The 14,541-nt window shown below is 44.7% G+C and overlaps 1 long non-coding RNA gene across 2 annotated transcripts in view; it reads right to left on the bottom strand.

Annotated features, from left to right (window-relative positions):
* Positions 1–14,541, bottom strand: part of LOC133537333 (uncharacterized) — a 55,227-nt gene that overhangs the window by 9,867 nt on the left and 30,819 nt on the right. Inside the window, exons 4-5 of one of the 2 annotated variants that reach the window (XR_009802654.1) lie at positions 11,376–11,471; positions 5,965–6,151 (exon numbers count right to left, since the gene is read on the bottom strand). This is a non-coding gene — a long non-coding RNA (uncharacterized LOC133537333). Of the gene's footprint in view, positions 1–5,964; positions 6,152–11,375; positions 11,472–14,541 lie in introns of those variants that run through there. The other variant, XR_009802655.1, reaches the window with a different exon arrangement.

The raw sequence follows: 14,541 nt of genomic DNA, 5'->3' as shown, positions 1-14,541 counted from the left end.
TAAGGCATGCAATCCCTTTTGTGTCTCTGTCGCCATTAATGTGAGAAATACAAACTACAAAACCCCAGTCAAGTTGTCACCTTGTGTAAATGATAAATAAAAAGAGAATACAACAAATCCTTTTCAACTTATATTCAATTAAATAGACTGCAAAGTCAAGATATTTCATCTTCACACTGACAAACTTTGGTATTTTTTGCAAATAATCATGAAGTTAGAATGTAATGGCAGCAACACATGTCAAAAAAGGCATTTTTACCAGAGTGTTACATGGCCTTTCCTTTGAACAACACTCAGTAAATGTTTGGGACCTGAGGAGACACATTTTTGAAGTGGAATTCTTTCCCATTCTTGCCATCGTCTTGCTGAAATAAGCAGGGGCGTCCATGATAACAACATATGTTGCTCCAAAAGCTGTATGTACCTTTCAGCATTAATGGTGCCTTCACAGATGTGTAAGTTAGCCATGCCTTGGCCACTAATACACCCCCATACCATCACACATGCTGACTACCACACTTTCACCCTACAACAATCACTAATACACCCCCATACCATCACACATGCTGACTACAACACTTTCACCCTACAACAATCACTAATACACCCCCATACCATCACACATGCTGACTACCACACTTTCACCCTACAACAATCACTAATACACCCCCATACCATCACACATGCTGACTACCACACTTTCACCCTACAACAATCACTAATACACCCCCATACCATCACACATGCTGACTACAACACTTTCACCCTACAACAATCACTAATACACCCCCATACCATCACACATGCTGACTACCACACTTTCACCCTACAACAATCACTAATACACCCCCATACCATCACACATGCTGACTACCACACTTTCACCCTACAACAATCACTAATACACCCCCATACCATCACACATGCTGACTACCACACTTTCACCCTACAACAATCACTAATACACCCCCATACCATCACACATGCTGACTACCACACTTTCACCCTACAACAATCACTAATACACCCCCATACCATCACACATGCTGACTACCACACGTTCACCCTACAACAATCACTAATACACCCCCATACCATCACACATGCTGACTACCACACGTTCACCCTACAACAATCACTAATACACCCTCATACCATCACACATGCTGACTACCACACTTTCACCCTACAACAATCACTAATACACCCCCATACCATCACACATGCTGACTACCACACTTTCACCCTACAACAATCACTAATACACCCCCATACCATCACACATGCTGACTACCACACTTTCACCCTACAACAATCACTAATACACCCCCATACCATCACACATGCTGACTACCACACTTTCACCCTACAACAATCACTAATACACCCTCATACCATCACACATGCTGACTACCACACTTTCACCCTACAACAATCACTAATACACCCCCATACCATCACACATGCTGACTACCACACTTTCACCCTACAACAATCACTAATACACCCCCATACCATCACACATGCTGACTACCACACGTTCACCCTACAACAATCACTAATACACCCTCATACCATCACACATGCTGACTACCACACTTTCACCCTACAACAATCACTAATACACCCCCATACCATCACACATGCTGACTACCACACTTTCACCCTACAACAATCACTAATACACCCCCATACCATCACACATGCTGACTACCACACTTTCACCCTACAACAATCACTAATACACCCCCATACCATCACACATCCTGACTACCACACTTTCACCCTACAACAATCACTAATACACCCCCATACCATCACACATGCTGACTACCACACGTTCACCCTACAACAATCACTAATACACCCCCATACCATCACACATGCTGACTACCACACTTTCACCCTACAACAATCACTAATACACCCCCATACCATCACACATGCTGACTACCACACTTTCACCCTACAACAATCACTAATACACCCCCATACCATCACACATGCTGACTACCACACTTTCACCCTACAACAATCACTAATACACCCCCATACCATCACACATCCTGACTACCACACTTTCACCCTACAACAATCACTAATACACCCCCATACCATCACACATCCTGACTACCACACTTTCACCCTACAACAATCACTAATACACCCCCATACCATCACACATGCTGACTACCACACGTTCACCCTACAACAATCACTAATACACCCCCATACCATCACACATGCTGACTACCACACTTTCACCCTACAACAATCACTAATACACCCCCATACCATCACACATGCTGCCTACCACACTTTCACCCTACAACAATCACTAATACACCCCCATACCATCACACATGCTGACTACCACACTTTCACCCTACAACAATCACTAATACACCCCCATACCATCACACATGCTGACTACCACACTTTCACCCCACAACAATCACTAATACACCCCCATACCATCACACATGCTGACTACCACACTTTCACCCTACAACAATCACTAATACACCCCCATACCATCACACATGCTGACTACCACACTTTCACCCTACAACAATCACTAATACACCCCCATACCATCACACATGCTGACTACCACACTTTCACCCTACAACAATCACTAATACACCCCCATACCATCACACATGCTGACTACCACACTTTCACCCTACAACAATCACTAATACACCCTCATACCATCACACATGCTGACTACCACACTTTCACCCTACAACAATCACTAATACACCCCCATACCATCACACATGCTGACTACCACACTTTCACCCTACAACAATCACTAATACACCCCCATACCATCACACATGCTGACTACCACACTTTCACCCTACAACAATCACTAATACACCCCCATACCATCACACATGCTGACTACCACACTTTCACCCTACAACAATCACTAATACACCCTCATACCATCACACATGCTGACTACCACACTTTCACCCTACAACAATCACTAATACACCCCCATACCATCACACATGCTGACTACCACACTTTCACCCTACAACAATCACTAATACACCCCCATACCATCACACATGCTGACTACCACACGTTCACCCTACAACAATCACTAATACACCCTCATACCATCACACATGCTGACTACCACACTTTCACCCTACAACAATCACTAATACACCCCCATACCATCACACATGCTGACTACCACACTTTCACCCTACAACAATCACTAATACACCCCCATACCATCACACATGCTGACTACCACACTTTCACCCTACAACAATCACTAATACACCCCCATACCATCACACATCCTGACTACCACACTTTCACCCTACAACAATCACTAATACACCCCCATACCATCACACATGCTGACTACCACACGTTCACCCTACAACAATCACTAATACACCCCCATACCATCACACATGCTGACTACCACACTTTCACCCTACAACAATCACTAATACACCCCCATACCATCACACATGCTGACTACCACACTTTCACCCTACAACAATCACTAATACACCCCCATACCATCACACATGCTGACTACCACACTTTCACCCTACAACAATCACTAATACACCCCCATACCATCACACATCCTGACTACCACACTTTCACCCTACAACAATCACTAATACACCCCCATACCATCACACATGCTGACTACCACACGTTCACCCTACAACAATCACTAATACACCCCCATACCATCACACATGCTGACTACCACACTTTCACCCTACAACAATCACTAATACACCCCCATACCATCACACATGCTGCCTACCACACTTTCACCCTACAACAATCACTAATACACCCCCATACCATCACACATGCTGACTACCACACTTTCACCCTACAACAATCACTAATACACCCCCATACCATCACACATGCTGACTACCACACTTTCACCCCACAACAATCACTAATACACCCCCATACCATCACACATGCTGACTACCACACTTTCACCCTACAACAATCACTAATACACCCCCATACCATCACACATGCTGACTACCACACTTTCACCCTACAACAATCACTAATACACCCCCATACCATCACACATGCTGACTACCACACTTTCACCCTACAACAATCACTAATACACCCCCATACCATCACACATGCTGACTACCACACTTTCACCCTACAACAATCACTAATACACCCTCATACCATCACACATGCTGACTACCACACTTTCACCCTACAACAATCACTAATACACCCCCATACCATCACACATGCTGACTACCACACTTTCACCCTACAACAATCACTAATACACCCCCATACCATCACACATGCTGACTACCACACGTTCACCCTACAACAATCACTAATACACCCTCATACCATCACACATGCTGACTACCACACTTTCACCCTACAACAATCACTAATACACCCCCATACCATCACACATGCTGACTACCACACTTTCACCCTACAACAATCACTAATACACCCCCATACCATCACACATGCTGACTACCACACTTTCACCCTACAACAATCACTAATACACCCCCATACCATCACACATCCTGACTACCACACTTTCACCCTACAACAATCACTAATACACCCCCATACCATCACACATGCTGACTACCACACGTTCACCCTACAACAATCACTAATACACCCCCATACCATCACACATGCTGACTACCACACTTTCACCCTACAACAATCACTAATACACCCCCATACCATCACACATGCTGACTACCACACTTTCACCCTACAACAATCACTAATACACCCCCATACCATCACACATGCTGACTACCACACTTTCACCCTACAACAATCACTAATACACCCCCATACCATCACACATGCTGACTACCACACTTTCACCCTACAACAATCACTAATACACCCCCATACCATCACACATGCTGACTACCACACTTTCACCCTACAACAATCACTAATACACCCCCATACCATCACACATGCTGACTACCACACTTTCACCCTACAACAATCACTAATACACCCCCATACCATCACACATGCTGACTACCACACTTTCACCCTACAACAATCACTAATACACCCCCATACCATCACACATGCTGACTACCACACTTTCACCCTACAACAATCACTAATACACCCCCATACCATCACACATGCTGACTACCACACTTTCACCCTACAACAATCACTAATACACCCCCATACCATCACACATGCTGACTACCACACTTTCACCCCACAACAATCACTAATACACCCCCATACCATCACACATGCTGACTACCACACTTTCACCCTACAACAATCACTAATACACCCCCATACCATCACACATGCTGACTACCACACTTTCACCCTACAACAATCACTAATACACCCCCATACCATCACACATGCTGCCTACCACACTTTCACCCTACAACAATCACTAATACACCCCCATACCATCACACATGCTGACTACCACACTTTCACCCTACAACAATCACTAATACACCCCCCATACCATCACACATGCTGACTACCACACTTTCACCCCACAACAATCACTAATACACCCCCATACCATCACACATGCTGACTACCACACTTTCACCCTACAACAATCACTAATACACCCCCATACCATCACACATGCTGACTACCACACTTTCACCCTACAACAATCACTAATACACCCCCATACCATCACACATGCTGACTACCACACTTTCACCCTACAACAATCACTAATACACCCCCATACCATCACACATGCTGACTACCACACTTTCACCCTACAACAATCCGGATGGTTCTTTTACTCTTTGTTCCAGAGGACCCAACATCCACAGTTTCCAAAAACAATTTGAAATGTGGATTCGTCAGACCACAGAATAACTTTCCACTTTGCATCAGTCCATCTTAGATGAGCTCGGGCCAGTGACGCCGGCAGACTTTTTGGGTGTTGTTGATAAATGGTTTTGGCTTTGCATAGTAGAGTTTTAACTTGCACTTACAGATGTAGCGACCAACTGTAGTTACTGACAGAGGTTTTCCCAAGTGCTCTTGTGGTGATATCCTTTACACACTGATGTTGCGTTTTGATGCAGTACTGCCTGGGTCACACTTGTGTTTGATTCTGTAAGTAGGAACAAACAATTGTTGCCAGATATCAGCTGTGCGCTGCCATGGTATCAGAAATCAATGTGCTGATCATTGATTAAAATGATAAAAATATGGTAAATATTAAACATAAGTGTGTATATTGTACATATTGTTATGAAGCTGTCAGTTACTACAGTGTGTATATAAAGTTGTTTAATTGGGCTTTGAAGGCGACAACAGTGACTCCCATGAGCTGCATCTCTCAAGCGTTTTTTTGAATCACCTTTAAAATCTTCAAGAAAAACAAGAGGTATGTTCATGTCTTTAGTAACATTCCAAAAAGAGTGCAGTTCCCCTTTAAAGGTGACTGTCTAGCATGTCGGTTGAAAAACATGGCAAACATCACACTAAGGGGAGAATTTAAAGCAGGCCTGGGCAATTATTTTGATTCGTGGGCCAAATTTAGAGAACAAAATGTGCCTGGGGGCCGATATATCTGTTTGTAGGAAGACTAATACAAAACCTGATTGAAAGCTAAAAACATTATGACAGACCGCCTTAAAAAACTGAATGGAATTTTATATTTTTTTACTGAATGAGACAGCCAGAATGTACATGAAAATAAAGAATGTTAAAATATTAACTATGAAGGATAAAACACTGAATATTGACAACATATGAACATCACACCCCCTCTCCATCCACATATTTTACAATCAACAAAAATGCAACAAACAGTGAAATATGAACAAAAAGGGTAAAAACAAACCCACCTACAATCTAATATATGTGATATGTCACTAAGCTTTACAACTTTGTTGTGATAATCTCCTTCCACGTCTGTCCCTGACACCCACATTTCTCACTCTGTGGAAACACTCTGTGGAAACACTCCCCACCCACACTGCTTGGTGCCTCGTCTGAGCAGCTGTGACTTAGGCTCTGTCTCCACTAAGCCTGATAACCCCTTAAAGGAATAATTATTTAACCTAAGCTCTGTTTCAACCACACTAAACCAGCATTTAAGGTCCCCATCCTTGGACAATTTTTCACACGGGTAAGTCAGCCGTGTATTTCTTGAATTTCCGGCTCTTAGCTTTGTATGGACTCATTGATCCTTTACAAACTGAGTTCGGAGAGGAAGTGACGTCAGAAACACCACGCCGTCACACAGGACGTGACATCAGAAAGACCACGCCCCCACACCGGAAGTGGCATCAGAAAGACCACGCCCCCACACAGGAATTGACGTCAGAAACACCACGCTGCCACACAGGAAGTGACATCAGAAAGACCACGCCGTCACACAGGAAGTGACATCAGAAAGACCACGCCGTCACACAGGAAGTGACATCAGAAAGACCATGCCCCCACACCGGAAGTGACATCAGAAAGACCACGCCCCCACACAGGAAGTGACGTCAGAAACACCACGCTGCCACACAGGAAGTGACATCAGAAACACCACGCTGCCACACAGGAAGTGACATCAGAAAGACCACGCCGTCACACAGGAAGTGACATCAGAAAGACCATGCTGTCACACAGGAAATGACATCAGAAAGACCACGCCGTCACACAGGAAGTGACATCAGAAAGACCATGCCCCCACACCGGAAGTGACATCAGAAAGACCACGCCCCCACACAGGAAGTGACGTCAGAAACACCACGCTGCCACACAGGAAGTGACATCAGAAACACCACGCTGCCACACAGGAAGTGACATCAGAAAGACCACGCCGTCACACAGGAAGTGACATCAGAAAGACCATGCTGTCACACAGGAAATGACATCAGAAAGACCACGCCGTCACACAGGAAGTGACATCAGAAAGACCATGCCCCCACACCGGAAGTGACGTCAGAAACACCACGCTGCCACACAGGAAGTGACATCAGAAAGACCACGCCGTCACACAGGAAGTGACATCAGAAAGACCACGCTGTCACACAGGAAATTACATCAGAAAGACCACGCCGTCACACAGGAAGTGACATCAGAAAGACCACGCCCCCACACAGGAAGTGACGTCAGAAACACCACGCTGCCACACAGGAAGTGACATCAGAAAGACCACGCCGTCACACAGGAAGTGACATCAGAAAGACCACGCTGTCACACAGGAAATGACATCAGAAAGACCACGCCCCCACACCGGAAGTGACATCAGAAAGACCACGCCCCCACACAGGAAGTGACGTCAGAAACACCACGCTGCCACACAGGAAGTGACATCAGAAAGACCACGCCGTCACACAGGAAGTGACATCAGAAAGACCACGCTGTCACACAGGAAATGACATCAGAAAGACCACGCCGTCACACAGGAAGTGACATCAGAAAGACCACGCCCCCACACAGGAAGTGACGTCAGAAAGACCACGCCTCCACACGTCACAGCCAGCTTCATAATAATGCGGTTTTCGTGACTCGGAGCTAACCATTGGAAATATGGAGGAAGGTTATCCAGACATGTCCGTGTTTCTCCTTCTTCTACTTGTACAGACGCTGGTGGAAATCACACATCAATACCTTAAGAGAAAGCCATTGCAGCTATCTGGGATACAACACTTCTCAGACGGCAAGACAACTTTCCAATGTCCAGGTGAGCTGTGATTCTACTTAGCCAAAAACTTTGTCCATTTGTCGAAGAAGAGACAACGAGAATGCGGGCTCCCGTGGATGTGATAAAAAAGGTAGCGTGTGCTTTGTATTACCTGACCGTGGAGTGAAGACTACGGAAAATGGCGAATGCTTTTGGACCGGCAAAGCAGACTATCAGTTATTGTCTGCCAATTATGTCACAGACTCAAGGTCTAGGTCCAGAGTATATCAAGTCAGCAAAAAGGAATGGACAATGAAGGTGAAGGCAAAAGAGTGAGGAGTGTCCTGACCAGATATTACATCCCGACATTAATTGTTGTAAAATGTTCTTCATCACATTGTTTAGGTGTCTATTAAAGATGTGATTGACGTCTCAGGTGTGATTGACTACAATAGTCACACTGGATTCCAGTTCATCGAAATAGCACAACACTGGATATTGTTCAGATAAGTTACATTTAACAACTTGCACACAAAGCAACACTGGAGGTGACTATGACCTGCACATTGTCCACACATGTGTACTAGGTGGCCTGGCGCCGGAGGACAGAGGGGGGTGAGGGGGTCTAAAACGACCATTGTGTGTGTGTGTGTGACAAGGATAAGGTTAGGTGGGATTTACCCTGGATAACCTTATCTGGCTTAGTGTAGAAGGGGCCTTAGATGACCATAGTCACTAATTAGATGACCATAGTCACTAATTATATTACCACAGTGCCAGATTCAAACACTGATGACATCTATTAAACAAGAAGCAAGGAACCATGCAGAGACAGAGTTCAATTTAGCTCATGAGGAGAACGCATGGAGTTGCACACTTAGTCACACTCTCGCCCTACGCTCTAAAGTACAGCTCCCACGTCCCTCTATTTATTTAGGAGTTCATCCGTGGCTGAGGCCACCCTTCAGACAAGAAGTTTTTGTCCTTGCACAGATAGAAACAGTTCAGTTTAAGCACAATAGCTAATAACTATAGCAACAGACTTCGGGAATGTCCAGATTGAAAAACTTAACGGGCCGCATGAAGCCCCTGGGCCTTCATTTGCCCAGGTCTGATTTAAAGCAAGTACTTGTCAGTGACCATTTGTCTTATGATATATAAACTTGTGTGCTAGCATGTTCTCGGTTGTTTAAAAAACCAAGAATGAAGACCAAGTATCTTGTCTTGTTTGTCCTTCCCTAGGGGAGCTGAGTGCCCTGCTGAGATAGATTGTAGCGTTCAAACATCGCGTGTTGACTTGACCTTGAAAGCAGCGTCTGCAAGGCAGGCCTCTGAGACGGATGGCTCTTCTACCGTGCAAGCGCCGCCGGATCAATACCGGCTGGACGGGGGAGACAGTTCTTGCACGAGCTCGGCAAGATGAGACAACATCTTGTGCAGTCTGACAAAAGTGCTCAGTAAAAACACGCTAATGACCCCCGATATCACCATCGCTGACGCTCGGCTAAGTTTAGCAAGGGAATCCAGGACGGGTGGATCGGCTTTCACACGCCAGCCCTCAAGTAAATGTCTGCAGGACGCAGAGACGCAGAAAACATTATTAAAGACTCAGCTTTGTGAAAATGACTTGCACACTTCTGACTGCATCAGTGCTGGGTCTGACTCTCACTTCTAATACACAATCCACATTCTAACCGTCCCCTCCCACCTCCAAAGTCATGCACTTGGGGATAGGCCCCTCCCACCTCCAAAGACATGCACCTGGGGATAGGCCCCACCCACCTCAAAAGACATGCACCTGGGGATAGGCCCCACCCACCTCCAAAGTCATGCACTTGGGGATAGGCCCCTCCCACCTCCAAAGTCATGCACTTGGGGATAGGCCCCTCCCACCTCCAAAGACATGCACCTGGGGATAGGCCCCACCCACCTCCAAAGTCATGCACTTGGGGATAGGCCCCTCCCACCTCCAAAGTCATGCACTTGGGGATAGGCCCCTCCCACCTCCAAAGATGCGCACCTGAGGATAGGCCCCTCCCACCTCCAAAGACACGCACCTGGGGATAGGCCCCTCCCACTTCCAAAGACACACACCTATGGATAGGCCCCTCCCACCTCCAAAGACACGCACCTGAGGCTGGCCCCTCCCACTTCCAAAGACACACACCTGGGGATAGGCCCTTTCCACCTCCAAAGACATGCACCTGGGGATAGGCCCCTCCCACCTCAAAAGACACACACCTGGGGATAGGCCCCTCCCACCTATCCAACGGGATAGCAGGTCCATTCTATGTGTCATACTAGATCATTTTGCGCTTTTGCCCTATTTTTGCTGAAAGGATTTAGTAGAGAACATCCAGAATAAAGTTTGCAACTGTCGGTGTTAAGAGAAAAGCCCTGCCTCTACCGGAATTCGCAGACGATGACATCACAAGTGTGATGACTCCTCACATATTCACATTGTTTATAATGGGAGCTTCCAACAAAAAGTGCTATTCGGACTGATAAAATGAAAATTTCCCCATTAATTTGAGCGAGGATGAAAGATTTGTGTTTGAGGATATTGATAGGGACGGACTAGAAAAAAAGTTTTAAAAAAAAAACACGATTTGGACGGATTTCGATGTTTTAGACACATTTACTAGGATAATTTTGGGAAATGCCTTATCTTTCTATTGTGTTGCTAGTGTTTTAGTGAGATTAACAGTACCTGATAGTCAGAGGGGTGTGTCCACAGGTGTGTTGACGCCAATGTCTCAGGGGAGTCGACGACAGCTTCATGGACGACACAAGCTCAGCTTTTCTCCTGTAAGAAGCCACTTTTTAACCACAATTTTCTCACCAAAACCTGCTGGTTGACATTCCGTCTTGATTCATGCTCGCTTGACCGCTCTGATCCATAGTAAAGTTTCACCTCCAGGAATTTTAAACAAGGAATCACCGTGTGTTTGTGTGGCTAAAGGCTAAAGCTTCCCAACTCCGTCTTTCTACTGTGACTTCTCCAATATTCATTGAACAAATTGCAAAAGATTCAGCAACACAGATGTCCAAAATACTGTGTAATTATGCCGTTAAAGCAGACGACTTTTAGCTGTGTGTGTGTGCAGCGCTCATACTTCCTATAAACCCGTGACGTCTTGCGTACACGTCATCATTACACAACGTTTCCAGGACTCCCGGGAAATTTAAAATTGTAATTTAGTAAACTAAAGCGGGCGTATTGTCATGTGTTGCAATGTTAATATTTCATCATTGATATATAAACTATCAGACTGCGTGGTGGCTAGTAGTGGCTTTCAGTAGGACTTTAGTGAACACTTTAGGTGTGAACAGTCTCTTAAAGTGAATCATATTGCTGCTTTCTTTCATTTATCTGCTTAATACCTTCCATCATTTCATTCCACATACTGATAGTTAGTTTGTACACAATAAGTCAGATATTTAACAATAGTAGTGAGCAGAAGACAATATGAAGTCATGTTTTGCTTGATTCATTATTGACATGTTTCTTGCTACTTTATGTTGTTTTTGTTTTTTTACATGAGATTTCTACTTTAATTTATCATCCATCATACTTAGAAATGTAGTTTAATTTACTCTATCAATGTAGGATAGAATAGAAAGTACTTTATTGATCACTGGGGGAAATCCAGCACTATGTCTACTTTGCCTATTTGTATTTGTCTGGGACTTTCTCTTCTGTTACCAAATAGCATTATTTTACTTTTACTGAGATTCAAAGATAGTCTGCTTTTGTCAAACCATCTTTTTATTTTATTATAATTTGTATTATCTTCTGTGTGTTCTCTCCTGAAGAAAACACAGTTGTATCATCTGCTAATAAAACTAACTTCAAGTCCTTTGTAACTTTGCAAATATTATTTATATAATAAAATTGCACAATTAATATCCTGGTATTGATCCCAGAGATACACCACAAGATATTTCCAGCTCTGTAGACGTGTGTTCACCTATATTAACGTATCTATCTAGTCGATACTACTATGATCACTCAATATTTTTTGGCATCATTGCAACTTCTTTTGTTTTTTTTAAATGTATATTATGTTTATAAAGTCAATAAATATGTCCCTGGACACATGAGGACTTTGAATATGACCAAAGTATGATCCTCTAACTACTTGGTATCACATCCATACCTAAATGTGTGGTATCATCCAAAACTAATGTCAAGTATGAAAGAAGAGAAGAATAAGTGATTATTACATTTGAACAGAAGTGTAGATAGAACATGTTAAAAGAGATAACAGCGCAACACCTACTCTTTACATCAGAATTGGTTTGTTAGGTATTACATTTTATTGTATGATCCTGTAACTACTTGGTATCACATCCATACCTAAATGTGTGGTATCATCCAAAACTAATGTCAAGTATGAAAGAAAAGAAGAATAAGTGATTATTACATTTGAACAGAAGTGTAGATAGAACATGTTAAAACACAAAACCGCGCAACACCTACCCTTTAAATCAGTATTTCTAAACCATATTATTATTGGTTTATTAGGTATTATATTTTATTGTATGACTCTGTAACTATTTGGTATCGGATCGATACCTAAATGTTTGGTATCATCCAAAACGTATGTCAAGTATCAAAGAGGGTTCAATCCCAGGCTCGGGATCTTTCTGTGTGGAGTTTGCATGTTCTCACTGTGACTGCGTGAGTTCCTTCCAGGTACTCTGGCATCCTCCCACCTCCAAAGACATGCACCTGGGGATAGGCCCCTCCCACCTCGAAAGACATGCACCTGGGGATAGGCCCCTCCCACCTCCAAAGACATACACCTAGGGATAGGCCCCTCCCACCTCCAAAGACATACACCTGGGGATAGGCCCCTCCCACCTCCAAAGACATACACCTAGGGATGGGCCCCTCCCACCTCCAAAGACATGCACCGGGGGATAGGCCCCTCCCACCTCCAAAGACATGCACCTGGGGATAGGCCCCTCCCACCTCCAAAGACATGCACCTAGGGATAGGCCCCTCCCACCTCCAAAGACATACACCTGGGGATAGGCCCCTCCCACCTCCAAAGACATACACCTAGGGATAGGCCCCTCCCACCTCCAAAGACATACACCGGGGGATAGGCCCCTCCCACCTCCAAGGACATGCACCTGGGGATAGGCCCCTCCCACCTCCAAAGACATGCACCTGGGGATAGGCCCCTCCCACCTCCAAAGACATACACCTAGGGATGGGCCCCTCCCACCTCCAAAGACATGCACCGGGGGATAGGCCCCTCCCACCTCCAAGGACATGCACCTGGGGATAGGCCCCTCCCACCTCCAAAGACATGCACCTGGGGATAGGCCCCTCCCACCTCCAAAGACATGCACCTGGGGATAGGCCCCTCCCACCTCCAAAGACATGCACCTGGGGATAGGCTCCTCCCACCTCCAAAGACATGCACCTGGGGATAGGCCCCTCCCACCTCCAAAGATAGGTTGATTGGCAACACTACATGGTCCCTAGTGTGTGAATGTGAGTGTGAATGTTGTCTGTCTGTGTTGGCCCTGCGATGAGATGGGGACTTGTCCAGGGTGTACACCGCCTTCCGCACGATTGTAGCTGAGATAGCCGCCAGCGCCCCCCGCGACACCATAAGGGAATAAGCGGTAGGCAATGGATGGATGGATGGGGTTAGATAGAACATGTTAAAACAGAAAATAAGCAGATATCAACAGTAAATGAACAAGTGGCTTAATAATCAATGTTTTACAGTTTGTCCTTAATAATGTGTATAAAATAATAGGTGTATAAATGACACAATATGTTACTGCAGATTAATTAGGAGTCTTTGTTTGTTTACTTACTACTAAAAGACAAGTTGTCTAGTATGTTCAACATT

This window comes from Nerophis ophidion, linkage group LG18, assembly GCF_033978795.1.
Source record: "Nerophis ophidion isolate RoL-2023_Sa linkage group LG18, RoL_Noph_v1.0, whole genome shotgun sequence".
Lineage (NCBI taxonomy): Eukaryota > Metazoa > Chordata > Actinopteri > Syngnathiformes > Syngnathidae > Nerophis > Nerophis ophidion.
This window is presented reverse-complemented; position numbering and strand designations above follow the sequence as displayed.